General features: G+C 42.5%; 1 long non-coding RNA gene across 1 annotated transcript; it reads left to right on the top strand.

Annotated features, from left to right (window-relative positions):
• Positions 1–410: 410 nt before the first annotated feature.
• LOC134127311 (uncharacterized) lies at positions 411–5,351 on the top strand. Its single transcript, XR_009956043.1, has 3 exons — positions 411–827; positions 3,154–3,255; positions 4,528–5,351. It is a non-coding gene; the product is annotated as an uncharacterized LOC134127311 (long non-coding RNA).
• Positions 5,352–6,702: the final 1,351 nt, after the last annotated feature.

Here is a 6,702-nt window from a genome sequence, read left to right as displayed (position 1 = left end):
GTGTGTGTGTTCATGTGTGTGTGTGTGTGTGTGTGTGTGTTCATGTGTGTGTGTGTGTGTGTGTGTGTGCGTGTGTGTGTGTAAGTTCATGTGTGTGTGTGTGTGTGTGTGTGAGTGTGTGTGTGTGTGTGTGTGTGTGAGTGTGTGTGTGTGTGTGTGTGTGTGTTCATGTGTGTGTGTGTGTGTGTTCATGTGTGTGTGTGTGTGTGTGTGTGTGTGCGTGTGTGTAAGTTCATGTGTGTGTGTGTGTGTGTGTGAGTGTGTGTGTGTGTGTGTGTGTGAGTGTGTGTGTGTGTGTGTGTTCATGTGTGTGTGTGTGTGTGTGTGTGTGTTCATGTGTGTACACGCAGGACAAATAGGACGTGTGTGTGTGTGTGTGTGTGTGTGTGTGTGTGTGTGTGTGTGTGTGCACTTGCAGTTGTTAGTTTGTGGGGCCATGTAACAGGGAGAACACCAATCTTGTGGGGCCCAGCAACCTTGTGGGGCCCAAAATGAGGGACCCCACTAGAATGATCATCATATATGGGCTCACAAGCCTCCCCTGACATGCCTGTCGCTTTTTTAGCACATGTCTCACAAAGTCAGAAAGTATGGAAAAGTGTGTGTGATGTGTGTGTGGATTTTTTACTCACTAGTGCCCCAAGTGTTGGAAAGGTGGTATAACATCACACACACACACTTCCTGGTGTGTGTAAGGGTTCAGCCAATGAGGGGCCACTATGAAATCTCGCGAGATTTTTCGTGAAGTCATTAGCGATATCTCATGTCTCAGCATACCAAAGCCATGCAGTGTTGGCTGCTCAACTGGGAACTTTGCAGAGAATAAGGTAGGTTTTTGTATTAAAGTATGACTTTTTTTTTATCTGTTTCTCAATCTGTACCCACAGTATATTAATGGATTAATAAAGTAGCACTTTATTCTGTAAATTACAATTTCTTGGTGCTGCTAGCTGCTAGCTAGCTATATATTGCTAGCTTCTACTGTTAGTTTTAGATCAGAAAATGCTAACTGTTAGCTACAGCATTGTTATACTTAAGATATTTTTTCTGATGAATAAGTATAATATTAACATTTGTTATGACAACGCGATTACTGCCGCATTATTTAGTCACAAAAACCGTAATCTTGTTACTCTGAACGGCAAAAGTGTGCCGCTTTGGGTGACTGTCAATCACAGGATTTTCCCGCGATCGTCACTTTCGGCCAATCGGAGGCTTTGTTTATGTCTGTGGGGCGGGTCCAACAGCATGTTAGTGTGGCTTAGACGAACGCATGCAATGTTGATGAGTTAGGCTGTCTGACTGACTGCAAAGGCTTAGAATAACGAGTGCAGCGCTGGTGAGTAAGGATTGTTATGGACTGACTGCAAATGACTGCTAAAAGGATGGTGGACACGTTTGTTTCATACGGAGAGTTACGACTCCGTTCGCTGCTACGTAATTCAACCGGTGGCCCGGAAACATGTATAACTGATAACCTCCGTGAAACACGGAAATCGGCGTTTTTTTAGCAGCGTGAGTCACTTCTTAAAACACGGGGGTCGGTGTCTATATACATCTGCTTTGATGAGTTGGGTTTGTTGTTTGACTGAGGACGGCAAAGGATGGTGGACACGTTTGTTTCATACGGAGAGTTACGACTCCGTTCGCGGCTATGTAATTCAACCGGAGGCCCGGAAACATGCATAACTGATAACCTCCGTGAAACAGACGGTGTCTGTATACATCTGCGCCGTTTGTCCCGTGGGTTTTACGTGTACGTCTGTTGGCGTTGCAGCGCTGAGAGTAAACAAACTATCTCAAACAGCTGACGTGACGTGATAACAGTGCTGTAAAACTTGATTTGATGTGTGAAGTCATTCAAAAGATGTTAAAGGATTTTTTAAAGGATAATTTGCAGTGTATATAATAGTGTGGGGTTGTGTGCAGACGTTACAATGTGATCATTTAGAGGATTTTCTAGAAGGGCTCAATAAGCAGATAGCTGTGTTTTGGGGGGTTTTCATGGGGCCAGAAGTTACGATGCCAACCATGCAGACCGAATAATATAAGGATTGCACTGGTCAGACACTCAGCCTTGGTAATTGATCCCAGCATGTAGATAATAATGTGTATGTTCTCCTTTGTGCATTTTGATAGTGTTGTTATTTGCTTTCATCTAGTTTGTAGACTTGGTTCTGCAATAACAAGTGTTAAGGAAACCAGGGCCCTGTACTATATAGCAGGATTCAGGGTAACGGCTAACAGTTTCACTCTGGGTTTCTGATATTCTCTTATTACCCAGTAAATTGCTAAGATCATTTATGCTGAACTTAAAACCTCCTCTAGAGAATGTGATGTTAGAAATAAGAGATCAACTCACAGCATTTATCAGTAAGTGGAGCTTTCTTGTTCGGTAGTTAATATTACACAAATACTAAGTAGTCAAAGTCAAAATCCTGACCAAGGAACACAGTTTAAACAGATTTAAAAACAGACTTCTGGCAACAAATCACTGTCTGTGCTAATGTGTGTCAATTTATAGATTCATTATATCACTGCTTCATCTAGATCCCGATAAGGTTGGCTAAAACGACGTGTGTGTGTGTGTGCACGCAGTTACTTTCAGGCTGAATATATGTTTTAAGCCTCTCCACTTTTGTCAAATATTATAGTTGTACATTTATATGTGTCGCTTGGCTGACAGCATACTTGTCTGGGTTTTCGATTTAAAGCTGGGATTCAGAGTTGGTGATCGGAAAATTGATTACAACTATGGTGGTGATTCACAATGGCCATCGCGTCAAAAGGTGTGTTGGTTATAGGTTTACTGATTCATCGGTTTGTTAATCTGGGAGATTATAAAGTTTGAAATCTGTTTGAATTGGCTCATTAATTCAGCTAGTGTATCTGATACTGATGGTGTAGTCTCAGATCTATAATAGCTGATATATATTAGTTATTGCTTTTTATTTTAATATCAGGTGAGAAACCATCAGGGTTTGGTTGTGTCAGTAAAGACAAGGATGTTGCATTTACATCATTAAATTAAACATAAATGTTGCCAGTACAATAGTTAAGAGTAAATCAGACACTTTTCTTGACAGAGTTGTTGAGATAACTATACTATTGGGAAGTTCTAAGTCTGTTCTTTTTTTAATATCTCAATTATAGGTGACAAACTATGAGGCCCCTGCTGTGGCTATAGAGACAGAAGACACCCTTTCAAATCTGTCTTCCCATGAGGAATCCAATGGAGAGGAAGCCATAGCCCAGGTAAATATGTAATGTACACACTGCAATTCTGCACGATGCAATTCTATTATCACGGTATGATGGTGTCAAAATGGCTTTTGTGTTATAGCTTTCCGTCAGAAACCATCATTGGGTTATTCTGTAGACTTTAAATTGAAGGAACAGACCGATAACAACCCTACACATTTTGTTTCTAGTCTGTCCTTTATGGGGTCCTCCTGTCTTTATCTCCTTCTAAATAATTTAAAGTTAACCTCGCACACACACACCAATGTTTCTAGTCCACCCTTTATGGGGCCCTCCGTTTTATCCAAACTATAAGTATTTTTAAATACTTTTAACAACACATTTCAGGATCTAACCTCAGGTTTTTACATGTGTAATTGTCCACTTCCTGAGCTGATGCATGTTTAAAAGGGGTATTTTAAACATGATGCACTGCAGCCCCAAAAATGTTGTTGAGGGGTTCCAACTTTACACCCACATGTTTCTAGTCCACCCTTTATGGGGCCCTCCGTTTTGTCCAAACTATAAGTAACTTTTAATACTTTTAACAACACATTTCAGGATCTAACCTCAGGTTTTTACAGGGGTAATTGTCCACTTCCTGAGCTGATGCATGTTTAAAAGGGGTATTTTAAACATGATGCACTGCAGCCCCAAAAATGTTGTTGAGGGGTTCCAACTTTACACCCACATGTTTCTAGTCCACCCTTTATGGGGCCCTCCGTTTTGTCCAAACTATAAGTAACTTTTAATACTTTTAACAACACATTTCAGGATCTAACCTCAGGTTTTTACAGGGGTAATTGTCCACTTCCTGAGCTGATGCATGTTTAAAAGGGGTATTTTAAACATGATGCACTGCAGCCCCAAAAATGTTGTTGAAGGGTTCCAACTTTACACACACATGTTTCTAGTCCACTCCTTATGGGGCTCTCCGTTTTGTCCAAACTATAAGTAACTTTTAATACTTTTAACAACACATTTCAGGATCTAACCTCAGGTTCTATAGTCAATCAGTACAGTAGGGAGACGATGCTATGGCGCACTAAGGAGCTCCAAGGATGAAATTGTTTTATTAAACATAGATCAATATGTATTTTGGAGTCATTTCTTATAATGACTAATTGCGCCCTAGTCTGAAAGCATACAGTAATCTGAACTACAATCTATCCAAATTCCAACTAATTCATTACTGCAATTGATGATCGATGCAATAGTGTTTCAGTGGCAATTAAAATGTACAATTCTTAAACAAGTCAATTCTGTGCTCCTTTTATGTCTACTTAGGTAAACAAACTGCTATCAAAAGAACCTGGACACCCGAGGAAGCGGCAGCGGTGAACCGGCATCTACGGAGATGCATTACCATGAACAGTGTTCCAGGCAAAGAGGAGTGTCAACAGTGCATTAATGCAGACCCTGAAGCTCTCCGAATGCGAGACTGGAAGGCATATAGAATCACTACTTTGAGACGAAAGTATAAGTGTGAACTTGCTGATGCACCGTCATATTGACAGTGTTAACAGTCTCTTCTTGTGAGGCCTCTTTGTAGGCAATGATAAAGTTAATCTTGTCCCAGTGACTTTTATTTCTGAACACTGAACAATTGTCCAATGAGTAACTGAAACTATTCCGCGCCCCCACAATCAAACGCCCGCATGGGGAGATTTTAGCTTTTACTTTACTAAGTTAATAAAGACAAGAGAACATATTATGTGTTAAGGAGTTTATTTTATGCAATGTCGTTTGAGAAATGGTACTAGGAAAGCGTTGAGTAGTGTTGAGCTGGAGTTCATTATATTAATGAAATTTAATGCCCCATATACCTTATGATGATCTTTGGTTACAATGACATCGAGCCCTACAATGTCTTTGATAAGCAACAAAAAATATGTAAACATGTTATTTCCATCAGAAGACATTGTGTCTTGCGAAGATACAAAGTCTAGAAATGGTTGTCTTGCTAAGATATTAAAACTAGGATTGTGTATGTGTGTGTGAAAGAGGGACTCGCAAGTTTTGAATGTTAGAAACAGAACCCCACAAAGTGACAAAAAAACTAGCAAGAGAAAAAAAGTTCTGAATTTTAACAAATTAAAGTGATGGTAATTATATAGATTTTTTTTTCATCTTACTGGATTTTGTGTGTGTGTGTGTGTGTGTGTGTGTGTGTGTGTGTGTGTGTGTGTGTGTGTGTGTATCTGCATAGAGACATTCTGAGCCATTGTGCCCTGGAATGTTAACGAGTGTCTATCTCCCTTCACCTATAGGTGTGTGTGTGTGTGTGTGTGTGTTAGCTGGAAGCGTGCCAGCTCCTCTGTCATTGGAGGCGGGCAGCGGGCGAGGGTGTGATGGATAACGCCACCATCCAGTCCACGCACCTGCGCGGGTGGGGTGAGGCGGGGCTGGGGGTTGTGTTCCACTTCCACACACACACACACACACACACAATAGCCCTGTTTTACACTTTGTTTTATAACGCATCACGTGTGACGGACCACCGAGGGGGGGGGGGCGCTCTGCGATGCGACCTTGCCACCCGCCGTCACTCGGGTCTGATCATTTTTTGCGATTCGAGGAGGCAAAACCCCCCCCGAAGATGTCCCCTAAAGGTCCCCCACGCTCCAAGCCATCGCGCAGTGGGGGGGGGGCTGGAGGCACCGTCGTGTCTCCGATGACCTGTGTGACAGATCCTGGCGAGGCGTGAAAGGACCGCGAGGATCCGCGTGTAGGTTAAAGGGGACATTACTGGGGGGGGGGGGGGGGGCGGTGGGACGTTTGATGCCCTGTCGGCCCGCAGCTGCTCCTGCAGCTGTCCCGGAAAACAGGAGTATGAGGGGGGAGAGGCGAGGGGGGGGGGGGGGGGGGAGGTGACCGTGTCGGAAGCAGGCGCCTTTGGAGATGTCCAAGGCTCGGGGGGGGGGGGGGGGGGGAGGAGACTGTTGTCTCCCTCATGTTAGGATAAGATCAGTGAACACACTCATTCAGCCAGGATCACCTCGCACACACACACACCTGGTCCTATTTAAGGGGGGGGGGGGGGGGGTAAAGGGAAAATGTTTCTCAATTACAACTTCTTTTAATAGAAGATAATAACTTTATACAAGATTCCTGAGAATCATGGATTTAGTCTCCATGACAGGAATCCTAGCGCTCACTGCCGTGCAAGTAGCATCTGGAATAAAGTAACAATCTTTTTAACAACAGTTAAAAGCCTTATACAGTATTGTAACCTCCATCATTAAAGATCATCTTTAGGATCATCATTCTTTTAAGAACATGCACGCTTTTTTGCAACTCAGTGTCAATCCAATGGTACTTTTGATGACGTCAATGCACCGTGTCGCCTCTTGGTCAACGCACTACCCTGACCCTGATTACTTGATACAAAAAGAACAGAACAAAGTTTTTCTTAATCCTCTACAAATCTACAAATACAAACCCCTTATTAACTTCTCTGTT

Source organism: Pungitius pungitius, chromosome 4 (genome assembly GCF_949316345.1).
Source record: "Pungitius pungitius chromosome 4, fPunPun2.1, whole genome shotgun sequence".
Lineage (NCBI taxonomy): Eukaryota > Metazoa > Chordata > Actinopteri > Perciformes > Gasterosteidae > Pungitius > Pungitius pungitius.
This window is presented reverse-complemented; position numbering and strand designations above follow the sequence as displayed.